The 17,810-nt window shown below is 51.3% G+C and overlaps 1 protein-coding gene across 1 annotated transcript in view; it reads right to left on the bottom strand.

Moving 5' to 3' along the window:
- RIMBP2 (RIMS binding protein 2) overlaps window positions 1–4,088 on the bottom strand; it is a 104,762-nt gene extending 100,674 nt beyond the window's left edge. Inside the window, exon 1 of the mRNA XM_068208327.1 lies at window positions 4,041–4,088. The gene's annotated coding sequence lies outside the window, so the exon portion shown is untranslated. The remainder of the gene's footprint in view (window positions 1–4,040) is intronic.
- Window positions 4,089–17,810: the final 13,722 nt, after the last annotated feature.

Below are 17,810 nucleotides of genomic sequence, written 5' to 3'. Positions count from 1 at the left end.
TGGCTGCAGGATGATCCCTAAAGGAAAACTGGAAAAGGGTTTCTAATTGTCCTGAGATGAGAGCAGGGAAGAGAATCTGTGCCGTGCTGTTATTTTCTCAGTGCCTTCCTCTTGCCTGTTCACAGGAACAGCCTGCACTGCTGCTGATCAGCCAGCACTGGGCACAGCAATCCCTGCTGCTCTAGAAACCCAGCCTGTGTGCAGCAGAAAACAGAAAACTTTATGACAATTACATATTTTTTAAAAAACAAACCCCCTCCCCATCCCATTCCCCCTGTCCTGACACCTGCACTGTAAATGTTTGTACCAAACCACAGTCACCAGCAGGGGATGAGGCTCTCCACTCCCACCTGGACATGCCCACCAGCACAACAGAGAATTTAGCTAATCAAATGCTATTCCTGAAACCCCAGAACAAATTCAAATTCTTCTGGCACTCAGCAACATTTCCTATAGATCAGCAACACACAATGCAGGCTGTCAAGTGATTTATAAGTAGCATCTAGAAGCCTCTGTTGGGTTCAGTATCCTGATGGAGAAAACAGTATTTGGTCTGAAAATCTCATTTCCGAAGCAGATAAAACAAATAGAATGTAGTGGAAAGACTTCATTATTATTCCCATTTACAGAAAGATAACAGAGCCCAGGAGATGCTAAATGCTTTGCTCAGGGCCATTCACAGAACCTGTGGCAGAGCTGGAAGCCCCACTCTTGTTTCCTGACCACGAGCACGAGCCGAAGTGTGGAGCCACGAGCCTTTGGACCGCTCTTATCTCCTCACCAAAATCCCAGCCACGGGTGGCTTTACAGTCACCATTTACAGGATGAACACACACCATTTACCAGGATGGGTGCAGAGAAACCTCAGTGCTCTCTCAAGCTGCAGTCCCCAGCTGCTGCAGGGCCAGGGCACCCCTGCCCCTGCCCAGAGCCTGGCAGGAGCTCTCTTCTCCACCACTGAGCACAAACTGGCCTCGTGGCACCTTGTCTGGGAGAAGCTGCATTTTCCCAGTGCTTTGGCTACACTCCAGTTCTATTTTTTATTCATGATATTGGGATATATTTGTCAATTCTAACAGCAAATGCTGTTCTAACAGAGGAAATGCTGCTGTCAGCAGCACTCGGTGACAATCCTCATCTGTGCTGGACAGGCATCTTACACAGAACATCAACAGTCAGACAGGTAATCACCACTGGCACCAGGTGTTTTCCAGAAAATCTGAAGCAGATTTCAGTTCCTTGCTCCTATGCACAGAGAGACTTTCCAAACACCAGAGAGGAATTGGCATCTACACAGGTTGACATTCGATCAGAATAGGATATACAGGCTATGAGAGGGGCAAACAAAGGATTTACACAAAATTCCAGTTTAGTCAGAACCTTTTGCTGAATAATAACCCAAAAATAAGTCCCGGGAAAAAAGTCGTGACTAACAGATATTTCAGCTGGTGTGACATATTTCGTAGCAGTGATGCGGGCCTGAAACAGTTTCAGTGAAATGACAAACAGCCTTGACTGTCAAACCATGCTTCATTCAACATGAATATTGAAAGGACAGGACATGACCAACTGCTTTCTCATTACAGAGCAAAGTCAGTGTGGTTTTGGATATTTAATTTTGATCTGTGGTGGGGCACTGGACACACGAAAAAGAACCCCCCCTTACACCCGAGGACGTTAATTATCAGTGATGACAGGCTTCTCATTTCTCTTGTGGCAGCCCAGAGAGGTTCAGAGTTTTGTAAAAAGAACACTGTTGTGCTGGAATATTGATTTAAGGCTCAGTATCACACAGCTCTGCAAAGGGCAGTGGTCACACACACGGGTGCGTGCACACCTAACACGTACCTAAACCAGAGACACACCTGTACAGTCTGGGCAGATGCACAAGTACATCCATGCTTTGTACAGCTATGGGGCTGGTCACATCTACAGAGAGATGCTTCAGGTTTCTGAGCTTGCAGCTGTCAGTTAGCTACAGCAGTATTTAGCAGCTATTCAGACCATTTTCATGCAGAAATCTGTGGCACTGCCCTGCCCCATATTTTGTTCCACCTCACTTTTCCTACCCCTAAAACCCACGTGCTGTTTTAGAGCTGTAACTTGGTTTTAATTCTAGAAATTTCAACATGCTGCCTGTCTCCAAAAGGTGCACCAGGTAGAGGCAAATATATCAAGTTGGATGTAATAGCAGAGCCCCTCTGTTCACTGCCTCTAGCATGCAGTCATGCTGTATTTTAGCAGCTGGAACCCATTCAGGTATGTAAGCAGGGAAAATCAGAGCTGCTCTCCAGCCTGCAGACAGCATGGCCACTTGGCTGGTTTCATTTAGAGTCGGTCTTTTTCCTTTTTAAAAGAAAACAGTCTGCACAAAGCCACTGACCAGGACCATCAGGTAAAAAGGAACAACAAAGAGGCACCTAAAAAACCCCCAAACTCCTTTAAGGTACTAGAAGTAGCACAAATGTGTTTCAAAGGCTGCCTACAGTGGCGAGTCCTGGCTGACATCTGTAATATTTGATCTGAATTACCTTCTTCATTTGTCAGCTGGGCAGACTTGAAAGCCCTCCTCTAATAAAAATGCAACACCTCCCGATCAAAAATGCCAAAATACGAAGTGACTACAGCAACTTTCACATCAGTGCCATATACTGCTATTTTTTATCATATTGGCTTTATGGGGATGCTGTATCTTCCCCTCTACTGTTTGGTCTGTGTTTCAGTATTTCATGCTGTTTTGTTAAGGCAGCTCTTCTGTCTTGCCAAGCAATAGTCCTTATTTTTATTTGGATGATAACAATCATGGTATTCTTCCCCTGTCACAGAATAATTGGTGCAATTCTAAATGTTACAATCAGTGCATTTGAATTCAGGTATTTCTTCAAAATATATACAATCCCTTAAGAAGCAGGCTCTCTATTTACCAGATGCAGATTCAAGACTCACTAATAAGTTATTCTGCTGAGTTATTTTGTATACAAACCCTGCATCACTACCTGCCCTGGACAAAACAGCCCAGGCAGTGTTTTACCACTAAAAAACCTGGCAGCAGTAGCTTAAAAAACCAAACCCGAAGCTTTAATGTGCACTGAGATTCTCCTCAGCCACAACTGCACGAAGCCCATGTACAGCTGTAATGTCGACCATCACATCACTCTGGGAAAGACACACCCCCGTGCCCAGCACCGCCAGCAATGGCCAGTTCGGAGGAGAGGTTAATAAAAACCCTGCAGTACCCCCGGAACACTGAGCACAGCATACTGCTACGTGCTAATTCACTGGTGTTTATGGGAATTTGCAGTCATAAATGTCATTATTCTGTTCTACGTGATCGTCTGCAGAACACACATCCCCCAGTCCTGCTATCTAGTGTCCATGTGTCTGTCTGTATCTGTCTGCAAACCTCGCCGTTCGGTGAAAAAAGGATGAGGAATTTACTGGCAATTGGTCTGATTCAGCTTTAGATGCCAGACAAATGCCACGTATTTGCACGGGCAGTGGCTGCGTGGAGGAGCAGCCGGTGATGACTTTGCCGTGACACGACAATCCACATTTGCAAAGCAAACACATTCTGAGGAGATGCACCATGCCTGGGGCTGGGGGCAGTGACAGCCACAGCCACTGCCACCACCAACTTTGCCCACAGACACCAACACGGAACAGAAATACAGCCATCAAACCTGCCAAAATGGCTTTTATTTTATTGGAAACCCTAAAAGCGACTGGGAAATGACATCAGATTAAACATCAGTCGGAGGGAGGATGGAATAATCTAGCAAGAGTTTAATCCCTTTACCTAGTGCTCGTGCACGATGCACATTTTATTATTCAGAGCAGCACCTAGAAGGGAAGATGCAGTGAAGGGCATCACCGAATTGCTGCAGAATAATAAAGTTTGCCTGCCTGCGATGAGAGTTACCGGCGCCGGAAAGGGACTCTTCCCCCCGCACACGCATCCATCCCCATCCCCTTCCCCATCCCCTGCGGCCCCGCAAGCGCGGAGCAGCCCCGGCGGCTCCCAGGGAGCGATCCCCGCGTACCTGCGCTCAGGCGGTGCCGGGGGCGAGCGGGCTCATGCGGGAGCGGAGAGGAGCGGAGAGGAGCGGAGCGGGGCCGGCAGCAGCCGCAGCTCGGCTGTGGGCAGCAGCTCCGGGGGCCGGCAGGAGCCGCGGCTCGGGGGTCGGAGCGGAGCGGGGCCGGCAGCAGCTCCGGGGCCGGGCAGGAGCTCCGGGGGTCGGCAGCAGCTCCGGGGGTCGGCAGCAGCTCCGGGGCCGGGCAGGAGCTCCGGGGGTCGGCAGCAGCTCCGGGGGTCGGCAGCAGCTCCGGGGGTCGGCGGTCGGAGCGGAGCGGGGCCGGCCGCAGCCGCAGCTCCGGCGGCGCTCGGTGCCGGCGCTTCACGGGCGCGGAGCGGGCGGGCAGGCGGGGAGCCGAGCGAGCATCATCGCCGTGCACGGCCGCCCGTGAGCCTATGAGGCGCTCGCAGCCGCCCAAGATGGCTTTCCCGGAGCCCGCGGCCGCTCACATGGCCCGGGCCCCGCGGATGCGCCGCCCGAGGGGCGCGGGGAGCGGCTGCGGGCAGAGCCGCGGTTCTGCGGGCTGCGCTAGCGCAGGATCTGCTCGCGAGGTCAGCTGTGGCCTACTGGCACGAACCAATGAACTGTAAATGCGAGCCGCAGGTTTTTTTTTCCGCCGCCCGGCCTGCCCAATGAAGGCGCAGGAGCGCCGATGCGGAGGGGAATTAAGGCAGATTACCTGGAGCATCCCAAGCGTTCTGCCGCTCCTCTTCCCGAGCAAACTGGGGGCAACGCATTCCCACAAAACTCCTAAGGTGCAACGCCATCTCCCCAGCAGGCAGAGGGAGACGCTGTAAGGGGATACAGGGAAAGATTTTCAATAAATTAAATTTTAGAGACCCAGCTTCAGTCGTTTTCTCATTGTTTTTTGCTCCTAGTTTCTCCTGAGCAGAGATGATCCGAGTGACAGAATCTGATCACGCTGGGAGTGCATTCACTACAACATAATTGAATTCCCCAGGCTGATGAAGGTTAAATTATCAAGAAAACATCTGAATTATATTGAGTGGTATTTCTGTATTTTCCTTTTAGTATTTTACAGGGGAAGGAATTATTGCATTCTCAAGGCACTATTTTATTGAATTCTGCTAAAGTATCTAGAGAAATACATCCCTCAATTCAATAATGTCTTTCCTACAATTCTTTTTCGCATACCAGCCTTCCTCCCATGGTTTTACCCACAGACGTAACGAGGAAGAGCAGGAGAGTTTTGGGGAAAGTTTGGCATTAATGAAAGAAGGCAGATTTCCCCTCAAGCCTCATGGTTCCTTCTGACGTTGAAGTGCATGGGGAGTACCCTGCTCTCCAGGAACTGCCAGCACCTGATGCTTCTCTGGAAGGAATTAGGAGCCATGGAAGGGGGATTTCTCAGATGATCTCTCTCTCAAGTTTTGTGTCATCTGGATTTCCAGTTCACGCTCAGTGTGAGCCCCTGATGTTTACTGAGCAGCTGGGGAGTCTCTCCCAGCTGGCCTTGTCTGGATTTCTGGGTGCAGCAGCTCCCAGCCATCCGTCTGTTTGAGCCCCCAAAGCTCCCAGAACCACTACTCCCACTTGCATGTAGCACATTTCTCCTCAGAGGCTGGGGATTAAATCACAGTGTGGTCACAGTGTGACCTGCGAAGCCACTGGCTGCTGCTGGGAAACCTGTCCCTCACTGTATGAATGAAACACCCATTTCTGAGCCCTGGGGACGTGATATTGCAAGAACAGATGAGGAGAAGGTTTGCAGACAATCTGTGCTTTCTTCCCTGAAGATCTGCACTGGCACCATCTAGAAAGACTAGAATTTTCTGAATGAGAAGTCCAAAATCTAAAAATAAGGTCCCCAATACCCCTCTGTTGTGCAAATCTCAGCCCCAAATGACCTTCCCTGAGATCGCTCATGACTGCAGCAGGAACAACGAAACTCTGGCATTTTCTGAGGGAAAAGCTGTTCCTAGCCAGGTTCATATGTTCATTCCCAGATTAGATTACGGCTCTGATCATCAGGCAAGGCACTCTTACTTTTGTAACCACTTTGTGGCATAAATGGCTTTTTTTTTTTTTTTTTCAGTCTAATTTTGGCTAGTCAGAGTTTCCCCTTCAGCTGAGCCACATGGAAGCCTCAAACTGAAATGTTCCCCTGACTGTATCAGCCCTGAGCACACTGTGCTCCAGCACCAGCACAGAGCTGCAGCTCGTGACGTGAGCAGCACCAGAACATTCCAGCTGGCACGTTTTGGAGATCTGGCTTGCCCAGGCTGGAGACTGGAGGAAGGTGGCTGTTCCTTTGTGTGCATTTGTACAAACAAAACATTAATATCTGCACGGGGGGAGAGGGGGAGTGTGGGGGTACATACATGGATAAAAGATGTAAATTATCATAAACTTTCTGAAAACCTCCTTCTTAAAATATGCAAAATTATATGAATAAATTTGATTAAGTCATTCTGAAAGTAAAATAGCAAGTAGTTTTTAAAACTACCAGTACAGACTCACTGCTATGAAGGTTTTAAAACATATTCTTTATCTCAAGAACATGTTTAGCAATTTGAGTCATAAAAATTTGACATATGCAACTTGTTATGCCACAGCAGATGAGAACTGACATTTTACTGGAACTGTAAGATGTTAGGATTTATTATCATAAACATATTATTATTATTATTATTATTATTATTATTATTATGGTAGTTTGTGTGGCCAAATACCAGCATTAAGTGTATAGCTTGATAATAATTTTTCCTGGCTGCAGTTGTGCTGTTGATGACTACTGGCATGTGAGAATATACATATCATATAGAACAGTTTTGCTGAGAGAAGAAAGCGAACTACAGCTCTGTGTGCCATGGAATTCCCCAGGATAAGAATCCCCAAGGAATGACCCTCCCTTCTGACAGACACTCTTTGGATAGGGAGGGAGAAAAAAAGACATCTTTCTGTAGATAAGGGCTCTATGAAATACCATTTTAACCATGACACTTTTCACAGGCTATAATGAATTTCATGTTCTTTCCATGAGCATGAAACAATTACATTAAGAGCTGGGTTTTCCTCCCCTCAGGATGAACAGCCAGTCCTGCAGGGTGTTGTTTCAATAAACAAATGGTGAAGTTTGGAATGAAAAGCCACCGGAGGAGCTCACCTGTGCTGCTGCCAGGCCCTGCCCAGGGATGGAGGAGAGCTGTCCCTGCAGCCTCAGCAGCTCCTGCTGGCACTGTCCCAGCAGCTGCTCCGTGTGCCCCTCCTGCAGCACGGGGAGCCTGCACGGCTCTCCTGCCACACTCAGGGTGACAGTGACGCGGGGATGTCACAGGAGTCTCTGCCTGAGCAGGGCTTGGCCCCCTCTGCTGCAGCAGGAGCTGCATTGCTGCAGTCACTGTGTGCCCAACCCAGTGATCCCTGCCCCAGAGCAGTCTCTGCTGCAGCAGGAGCTGCATTGCTGCAGTCACTGTGTGCCCAACCCAGTGATCCCTGCCCCAAAGCAGTCTCTGCTGCAGCAGGAGCTGCATTGCTGCAGTCACTGTGTGCCCAACCCAGTGATCCCTGCCCCAGAGCAGTCTCTGCTGCAGCAGGAGCTGCATTGCTGCAGTCACTGTGTGCCCAACCCAGGGATCCCTGCCCCAGAGCAGTCTCTGCTGCAGCAGGAGCTGCATTGCTGCAGTCACTGTGTGCCCAACCCAGGGATCCCTGCCCCAGAGCAGTCTCTGCTGCAGCAGGAGCTGCATTGCTGCAGTCACTGTGTGCCCAGCCCAGGGATCCCTGCCCCAGAGCAGTCTCTGCTGCAGCAGGAGCTGCATTGCTGCAGTCACTGTGTGCCCAACCCAGTGATCCCTGCCCCAGAGCAGTCTCTGCTGCAGCAGGAGCTGCATTGCTGCAGTCACTGTGTGCCCAACCCAGGGATCCCTGCCCCAGAGCAGTCTCTGCTGCAGCAGGAGCTGCATTGCTGCAGTCACTGTGTGTCTAACCCAGTGATCCCTGCCCCAGAGCAGTCTCTGCTGCAGCAGGAGCTGCATTGCTGCAGTCACTGTGTGCCCAGCCCAGTGATCCCTGCCCCAGAGCAGTCTCTGCTGCAGCAGGAGCTGCATTGCTGCAGTCACTGTGTGTCTAGCCCAGTCTCTGCCAGCAGCACCTGCTGCCCCAGAGCTCAGGGAGCTCCTCTGGCTGCTGGTCCAGCCCAGGGAGGTGGGACACGAGCCGGGCCCTCTGGGAACTGAAGTTATTCCTCCCGCAGGGTTTGCATCGGTGCAGAGGGCTCAGAGGTGCTGCTGGCAGGGCACAAAATCAGTGCAAGACAATGCCAAGGAGAGTTTGATGTTGGGGCAGAAACACAAGTACAGGAATGGCACAGAGTACTGCAAAGTACCAGGTCACATCTTCAGTGGAAGTCTCCAGTCTAAACCAGAAGTGTTGCGGATTCAGACCCAAACTCTCCTCCACACAGGATAGCTTATTGGTATTAAATGTTGTGTAAATTATCTGTTTGAATGAAAAATTGACAGATAAATATTTTGGGTTTAACTCACCTATCAATAAACTATTTTCACTGTAACTGTTTACCAGCACAGTTTGATATCAAGACTAGAACTGGATTTTTACCTACCCTCCGGCATCCCAGCTGATTTTGGAGCTCTTCACGCTCCCCTTGCAGCAGTTGGATCTCCAGATCTTTTATGCTTTTGGATTGTTTGCTGCTATTTTGCAGATGTTGAGACTTAACATTGACAAAGTGCATTTTCTGCTGTGGAGGCAGCGTTCTGGTGATTGTTTTTGGGATGACAGCAGTGTTATTGGATGACTGTGTCAATGAAGATGAAGGGTTGACAGCCTGGTAAGGAGAAAATACATTTTTCATGTCATTCTTGCTAAAGCTTTGTCTGAGGGAAAGAATTTAATTCAAATACTTTCAAAAATCATAGCATGTTTTATTTGAAAGTTTTCTTCCTCAGACATTTCATTCAAGCTGTAAGTGAATAAGAGACAATCTTGCCTGATCAATCACAGGTAAAGAGATAGGGATAACACAAAGAAATGAAAAGTAGACAATTTCTTTATCCTTTCCCTTTCCTCTCCCCTCAGCGAGCCCAGCCAGCCACGCTCGGTGGCTCTGGGGACACCGATGCATTTGCCACTGGATGGCAACCGAGCGCTGCTGCTCCCGCGCCTGCCCTCGGAGCCGATCCGTGCCGAACCGATCCGTGCCGAGCCGATCCGTGCCGATCCTGCTGTTCAGCCAGAACCGATCCGTGCCGAACCGATCCGTGCCGAGCCCGCTGTTCAGCCAGAACCGATCCGTGCCGAACCGATCCGTGCCGATCCTGCTGTTCAACCGGAGCCGATCCGTGCCGAACCGATCCGTGCCGATCCTGCTGTTCAACCGGAGCCGATCCGTGCCGAGCCGATCCGTGCCGATCCTGCTGTTCAATCGGAACCGATCCGTGCCGAACCGATCCTGCTGTTCAACCAGAACCGATCCGTGCCGAACCGATCCGTGCCGATCCTGCTGTTCAACCGGAGCCGATCCGTGCCGAACCGATCCGTGCCGATCCTGCTGTTCAACCGGAGCCGATCCGTGCCGAGCCGATCCGTGCCGATCCTGCTGTTCAATCGGAACCGATCCGTGCCGAACCGATCCTGCTGTTCAACCAGAACCGATCCGTGCCGAACCGATCCGTGCCGATCCTGCTGTTCAACCAGAACCGATCCGTGCCGAACCGATCCGTGCCGAGCCCGCTGTTCAACCAGAACCGATCCGTGCCGAACCGATCCGTGCCGATCCTGCTGTTCAACCGGAGCCGATCCGTGCCGAGCCGATCCGTGCCTGCCCGCGGCCGTTTCGGAGCCGATCCGTGCCGAACCGATCCGTGCCGATCCTGCTGTTCAACCGGAGCCGATCCGTGCCGAACCGATCCGTGCCGATCCTGCTGTTCAACCGGAGCCGATCCGTGCCGAACCGCTCCGTGCCTGCCCGCGGCCCGTTCGGAGCCGATCCGTGCCGAGCCGATCCGTGCCGATCCTGCTGTTCAATCGGAACCGATCCGTGCCGAGCCGATCCGTGCCTGCCCGCGGCCCGTTCGGAGCCGATCCGTTCGGAGCCGATCCGTGCCGAGCCCGAAGCTGGGGAAGCTCTGGGCTCAGCAGCGGGCGAGCCCCGGCTCAGGGCCACCCGGGACAATCCTTTCCGTGCTCCGTGGCTCGGGGAAATCGCTCCTGGCCAGTTCGGGTGGGTGTGGGCAGGGAGAAACAGGCAAAAATCAAAGCAGCGCTTTCTCGCAGCCCTTTGCCGGGCTGGACCTCTCTCCTCACTCCTTCCTTTCCTTCCTTTCCCCTCCTTCCTCCCGCTGCTCTCGCTTCTCCTCCGGGGCTGGGCTGCCCGGGGCTCTCTGCCCCCTGTCCGCACCCGGGGCTCCAGGGCCGTTTCCTTCCGTTCTCCTTCCCTCTGGGCAGGTCCTGCCCTTTCCTGGGCACCGAGGGCTCGGCTGTGCCTGCCCGGGGATCGGCTGGAACCCGTCCCGGCACCGGGCACTGCGTCCATCCCATTCCTGCCTTCGGGATCTGCCCAGGGATACCGGGCCCGTCCGGGCCGCCCGTGCTGGGATGTTCTGTGTGCTCCAGCCCCATCCCGGCCACGTGTGCTGGGATGTTCTGTGTGCTCCAGCTCCATCCCGGCCACCCGTGCTGGGATGTTCTGTGTGCTCCAGCCCCATCCCGGCCACGTGTGCTGGGATGTTCTGTGTGCTCCAGCTCCATCCCGGCCACCCGTGCTGGGATGTTCTGTGTGCTCCAGCCCCATCCCGGCCACCCGTGCTGGGATGTTCTGTGTGCTCCAGCCCCATCCCGGCCACCCGTGCTGGGATGTTCTGTGTGCTCCAGCCCCATCCCGGCCACCCGTGCTGGGATGTTCTGTGTGCTCCAGCCCAGCCCAGCCCAGTCCAGCTCAGCCCAGCTCAGCCCAGCTCAGCTCAGCCCAGCCCAGCTCAGCCCAGCCCAGCTCAGCTCAGCTCAGCCCAGCTCAGCTCAGCCCAGCCCTGCCCTGCCCAGGGAGGGCTCCCTAAGGTGAGCAAGGCGCAGCTGTGCCACTGCCCCACCTCACACTGACTCGGCATCTCTAAAGCAAGAAAGCCTCTGAATTTTCAGTGACAGAAGCTTCTGCCCCAAGCTGGAATTTGGCAGATCCCCACAGGCTGCTCCTGCCTCAGGCACATCCATCAGCACGGTTCTGTGCAAGGGAACAACTGATTTTGGTGTGAATGAAGAGTCAGAGGAGCAGAACCAACCTGAGTTGTGTTATATCTGCTAAATCTGCAGATGAATGTTTAACTGGTGAGTTTCTTCTATTAGGCATTAAACTGTTGAGTAAATGACCCAGTAAAATCCTGAGAGTTGCCAAACACTTAAGTGTTTATTGATTTTTTTAAAGCATTTCTTATCATGTTTGTATCTACCGAGGGGAGAAGCACTGAGAGCTCTGGAGAGTGGATCCATTAGTGAACAGAAAAGATGAATCAGCAGACATCAGGTGAAGCTGCCTTTCACTGAGGCGCCCCAATGTCACTGGAAAATCAGTTTCTCTGCAGGCAAATGGGGCTGTGCCTCCATCTCCAGGGCATCCTGGGGCTGTCCTCACTGCTCCTTCTTCCGTGCCAGCCTCAGCTCAAGGGGTTTTGGAAAGAAGTTGATCCCCCTCTCACACAAGCCACACGTGCAGACAAATACTCCAGAATCATCACAAAAGGCATTTAACATCAGCATCTAATTTTTTTTTTTTTTTTTTTGGGGGGATCATTTGAAATTGGCCAATATTTTAAATTAGCTGTCTTACAATACAAGCAGTAAAAACTCCAATTAGAAAATTAGAAGAGTAAAGAAGAAAAGTCATAATGGGATAGTCCTGTTACTGGTTAACATTCACAACATAACTCCTAAAACTGCAAAGCGTTACTTGTAATTTGTGTAATTAATTTGTAATTTGTGCTGGACCATGAAACGAACCAGAGATACCAGGGAAGGCAAACCCGAGGTCACCCCGTGTGCCCTGCGCTGGGCAGGGTGCAGAGTGTTCCTCACCTCTGCACGGTGCCCGTGCCACAAGAGGTGTCTCAGCCCCTGGCAGGGAAGCTCTGGAAACTTTGGAGCGTGGAACACTCACCTTGCTCTTCTCAATATTTACCGAGCTGCTCTTCTCTTTGCTGCTGGCCTCAGCTCTGCAGCGTGGAGACTTTCCAGATGTTTGTTTTGCTTTCTTGTTGCCCTCTCTGGACTGTGGCACAAAATTAATCAACAGCCGATTAAAATCCTTCAGAACAGACCGGGAAGGTCTCAGTGATGCTGCTGGTCTGAAATCACTTTGTTTGTCACCGTGCAGCCCCGGGGAGCTCCTGGCACAGGTGAGAGGTGGCACCAGGCAGGGCAGGGCAGAACTCAGCCCCTGCTGCCCTCCTGGCCTGGCAGTGCTCGCTGTGGGGTGAGGAGGGGACGGGAGGGGACAGCCCTGCAGCCCCAGGGGCTGGTGGCATCATCAGGAGCAATTCAGTCCTTGCACGTGGTTTGTGTCCTGGTCAGCCCCGGGAGGAATTCCCACTGGGAATTTGGAGGGTGGGCAGAGCAGCAGGGTGTCAGTGGCACAGGGATGGCACAGGGGTGGCATGGGGGTGGCACAGGCTGCTCAGCCACGGGGGCACTCCTGCAGCTCACAGGGAGAGCCCTTTGCTCCTCTGCTGCTCCCCAGGGACCAGCACAGGGTGCAGAGGGAGCAGCCAGTGCTGCCCTAAGTGGGACAAACATTCTAGCATTGGTTCCTCTTTAAATGTGGAGATATTGGTAAATCACGTCAGTGTTACAGCCTGTACAGTCAGTGCAAGCCAGCCTTGCCTGCCAGAAGGTACAAACCCAAATAAACATGCCAGAGCACATGGGCAGCTGGCTCACAGCACCAGGGCAGCTCGGCCAGGGCAGCTCGGCCCTCTCCTCCAGCAGGGCTGGTCCCTCTCTCCTGGCCCAGGGACACTCAGCAGGGCTGGTCCCTTCTCTCCTGGCCCAGGGACACTCAGCAGGGCTGGTCCCTCTCCTGGCCCAGGGATGCTCAGCAGGGCTGGTCCCTCTCTCGTGGCCCAGGGATGCTCAGCAGGGCTGGTCCCTCTCCTGGCCCGGGGATGCTCAGCAGGGCTGGTCCCTCTCTCCTGGCCCAGGGCTGGTGCCTCTCCTGGCCCAGGGATGCTCAGCAGGGCTGGTCCCTCTCTCCTGGCCCAGGGACACCGAGCAGGGCTGGTCCCTCTCTCCTGGCCCAGGGACACTCAGCAGGGCTGGTCCCTCTCTCCTGGCTCAGGGACACTCAGCAGGGCTGGTCCCTCTCCTGGCCCGGGGATGCTCAGCAGGGCTGGTCCCCCTCCCCTCTCCTGGCCCAGGGCTGGTGCCTCTCCTGGCCCAGGGATGCTGCAGAAGCTGCTCTGTGAGCTGCCCCTGCCCCTCGCTGCTGCTGGCTGCAGGCACTGCAAAGCAGCTGCTCTTTCACTTTACATAACATTTAATCTTGTGTAACCAAGACCGCTCCCACAGGGTAAACAGAGAGTGAGATCTCTTTTTTCCAAGCACCACCACCCTTATTTTCATCTCCTCTCTTGCTGGTGAGTCAGGCTGGCTCTGCTTGGCCAGCAGGACGGGGTGTTCAGTCCCATCTGAGTGTGGATCTCGTGTCTGAGGGAAGGTGAACCCTGCAGTACCAAGCAAGGAGGTCTCTTTGGAAAAGGAAGTCTGGAGTTTGTTCTTTTCTCTAGTCAGATCTCAGAATTATCCAATTATGATCATTTACAGCAATTCAGTTCAGCTTTTCTTTTTCTCCTGTGCATTACTGCTCTGTGTTGTGGCACTGTGGGTGCCAGGGTGTGAGAACAGAACTTCTAAGGTTACACCAGATGTTAATGAAACAGCTCCCCTTCAAGCACAGAAAAGAGGTTTTAATGTAATTAAAATAATGCCACATTCACTTTTCTAGTATAAATGGAAGGGAAGTCAGCAGGGACACTTATTTATATCTGTGTAGGATGAAAAGAATGCTCGGTGGAAACCCAAGAAAAGCATCCTGGCCCACAGGTCTGAGTCACCCTGCTCAGCACATGCTTGCCTTAGCAATGAACCAGCTTTGAGGAGGCAAAACACAGAAAGCAGATATGGAATCTAAACCCAGCTCTAGTGTGGATTTGTGAACCCAGCTGGATTGCAGGGCAACAGAGATTTTGCCTTTCTTCTCTTCAATCTTGCCTGAAGTTTATAGTAATTTCTGTTATTTTAGGGATTAGAAAACCAAATATATTAGCTGTGATTAAAAATACATGTCAACACTTGCTGAATGTTATTGTCCTGTGAGTTTGTGTTTTGTTTCTAAGACTGGTTTGTTCCATGGTTTTATTTGCCTCATATTGGAAGGAAAACCATGCCCAAAAACCCATTAGGGGGAACTGTAAAAATGGGAACTCTGACAAAATCTATCTATAAATAGTTTCGAAGCCAAGGGAGCACAAGTGTGCCCAGCTGTCAGCCCTGGGCCTGGGCAGAGCTCTCCCAGGCTGTCCTGGCAGACAGGGGTGACCTCGGGCTGGATGGGAGCAGGGCAGGATTCCTGTACCCCAAAATTCCCCCCAGCCCCCCAGCTGGCAGCTCTCCATGGCACACGTGCCCTTCTCTCTGGTGAGCACTTGGAAAACCCACTGTGCACGCTTGCTGTGGTTCCTAGAGTGGTTCTGAACCTAATTTTAGGTGAACCTTTTTAAATCCTGCCATCAGTGGCTATTGAGGAACTGTGTAAATATGTGTGAGAAATAGCTCTGTGTTGTAGGAGTAGTCTAAATGTGCCCTTCCACACATGCAAATTAATTTATTTAAAAGCAGTGCAGCACTTGGTGGGCAGCTCAGCAGGCAGGGACTGGTTCTAATGTGGGGACATGAAAAGGAGCTGCAATTATTTGTACCAATGGATGTTTGGAATGTTTGCACTGGGACAGTAACATCAGTTCCCCACAAATGGTGATGTCAGATGTGGGGAAGATAAAGACAGGCCAGGCAAGCCCCGTGGGAAAGCCAGGAGAGAGACACAAACACTAAAGCAAATCCTTACTGTGGATTATTTGTTGTGGGGATAGACATCTCTCTGGCTTCCAAAAACTGCATCTGCAGCCCAGTTCAGAGTCACCAGGACACCCAAAGTGACCCGTGGGTGAGAGAATTGGCACTGTGATTGCAGCCTGACCCAAACACTCCAGTCTGCAGCCAGAGGAGCTGTGAGGAGCTCCTGACCTGGGCTCACGAGTGGCTGCATTCTGATTGTGCTTGTTGGCCACATTTTCTGTTCCACAAAGCACCTCCACCTTTCCAGCTCCCCACCAAACCCCAGCACTTGGGGATTTAATGAAGTGTTTTGCGTGCCAGAGGCATATCCTGCACCGCAAAGCATTTTATTGACGAGGCCATGAAGAGTTCCTCCACGTGGTAAGGTTTTTCAAATGCTTATTTAAAATTGTTGCCTATAACTCGACCCCTTCAGAAGAAAAGCCCAGGCAAGTTTTCAGCCACATTCTGGTCTGCCCTGGGTTGGGAATGGTTACTCAGCACCTTGTGCTCCTCTTGCTCTCTAGTCAAGGGCTCATCCACCTCTGAAAGTGGTTGATTTGCCTTGGGGGCTCCAGCACAGAACCGCCACGATCCACAGTGGGACTGAGAGCCTTCTTCTGCAGCAGAGGGAAAGGGGCTGGGAGCATTTCACCCCTGGAGAGAGCCTGAGCTGCCTTCTGGCACTTCTGACCTTTAACAGAGTGAGCCTGCCCATTCCACGAGCCACAGCTCCAAGGTGGCAGGCACAGTGTTGGGATTTTCCCATTCCCTTTCCCTTTCCTTTCCTTTCCTTTCCTTTCCTTTCCTTTCCTTTCCTTTCCTTTCCTTTCCTTTCCTTTCCTTTCCTTTCCTTTCCTTTCCTTTCCTTTCCTTTCCTTTCCTTTCCTTTCCTTTCCTTTCCTTTCCTTTCCTTTCCTTTCCTTTCCTTTCCTCCTGGCTCTCACCCCTAAGCTTTGGAGATGCTGACTGGGATTTCTGAACTGAAGCAGCTCATTTGTACTTGTGCAGGTATTTCAGAATCTCACTTTATTCATAATTAATTGTAGGCTCACCATTTAAATGCATTTCTTTCAGGAGTTTTTGCATAGCAGCCACGTGAAAGCTAACACTGCATTGCTTAATAAGCCTTTGGAACTTTTAACTGTTATGACTCTCCAGAAGGGTCCTAGGTTACACATTTTAAAGAGACTCCAGTAAAATAAAGACGTTCTCCTCCACGTGCTGCTTGCCCCAGAGGAACAGGAGGTGAGGAGGGGATCAGCCTCCCCTGCAGCAGCTCTTGGGGTCACTGGGAGATCCCTGGGGGAGCTGATTTGTCTCTGAATAACCAGCCAGCCTGGCTGGGCAGAAGCTGGCAGCCCGCAGCCCTCTGAGGTGTCCCTCAGTGATTTCTGACCATCCTCACCCCCTGCTGCAGGAGAGAGCTCGCAGAAGATGCCTCTCCCCAGGCAGCCTCCACTCCTTGGGCACTGCTAACCATGTGCTTAAGTAGAATTGTTTATTTTAGCAGCCCGTTCACAGATGCAGTGGAATTTTTATGAGCTACTGAATTGTTAATGATGCTCTGAATTTCCCTTACACAAATGAGCTCTTTTAAAAAACCTCACATTTGAAACATCCCCATCACAGCTCCCAAAATGAAAATAAACTGCAAGTCAAGCTTCAGCTCCAGTGAGAGAACTGCTGACAGGAACATCAGTGGAGTAATGAATGGATGGAAATATTCCAGTGGTGCCTTTATAGGAATAAAGCCAGAGCAGCCTTTAACAGGTCAGCTTCATTCCGCCCCTCATTTCTCCTGTCCCACATCACCCTGCAGAAGCCTGAGCCCAAAAGCCCCTGCTCCAGCCGAGGTGAGGATGTGATTTTCATGTGACAGACAATGCCCAGATTTGAGCTTTACACACAGCACAAAAATGTGACATTTTCCTAAACAAAAAAATGTGCAAAGTAAACATAGAGAAAATTGTATGGCAACACCCTGAATTATTGAACGGCTAGCTATGCAGAACAAACACAATTAAAGGGTCTCATTATCTTCTAAATAATCATTGTAAATAATGCTTTAGATAATTACTTCATTAGTTCTCAAAACACTGGCTTTTATTCTCCTCTGAGATTCTACCCACTAACTCTTCTCTGAATAAATTGCCTAAAGGGAAAATCAAAAGCAGAGCAAGCATGTGAGCTGGGAACGCAGTGTGTGCTTGTACTAACTGATTCAAACCCAGGATGTTTTGAAATGGGTTTTTTGCAGCTTTTCAGACAGTTATAAGCAGTTTGTTGGGATTTTTTAATGTGTGTATTCCTCCCTTCAGCCTGCTGGCTGCTGCAGCCAGGCTCCCTTGCTTGCAGCTCTGTTTGCCCAGCTCGAGCTGGCTGGCAGCAGCGTGCAGAGCCAGGATCAATCCTTGCCAGGGCGACTGGCCCTCTCCAGTAGCCCACACCCTGCCCTTCCCTTCACTAAAACACCACGGAGCAGATTCAGCATCAAAAGAAACGACATCCCTAAAAGCCAGAGCCTAAACAAAAGGAAACCCGGGGCAAGGTAAGAAATGGGCAGAGAATCCAAGCCCCACAATTAGGTGGCTCCTAAGAGAATGTCTGCATTTGGAAAAATATCTTTTTGTAACAACATTCTGTCACTACTGC

The sequence above is a fragment of the Anomalospiza imberbis genome, chromosome 18, assembly GCF_031753505.1.
Source record: "Anomalospiza imberbis isolate Cuckoo-Finch-1a 21T00152 chromosome 18, ASM3175350v1, whole genome shotgun sequence".
In the NCBI taxonomy this organism is placed as follows: domain Eukaryota; kingdom Metazoa; phylum Chordata; class Aves; order Passeriformes; family Viduidae; genus Anomalospiza; species Anomalospiza imberbis.
Note: the sequence above shows the minus strand (reverse complement) of the source record. Positions and strands in the feature narration are given on the sequence as shown.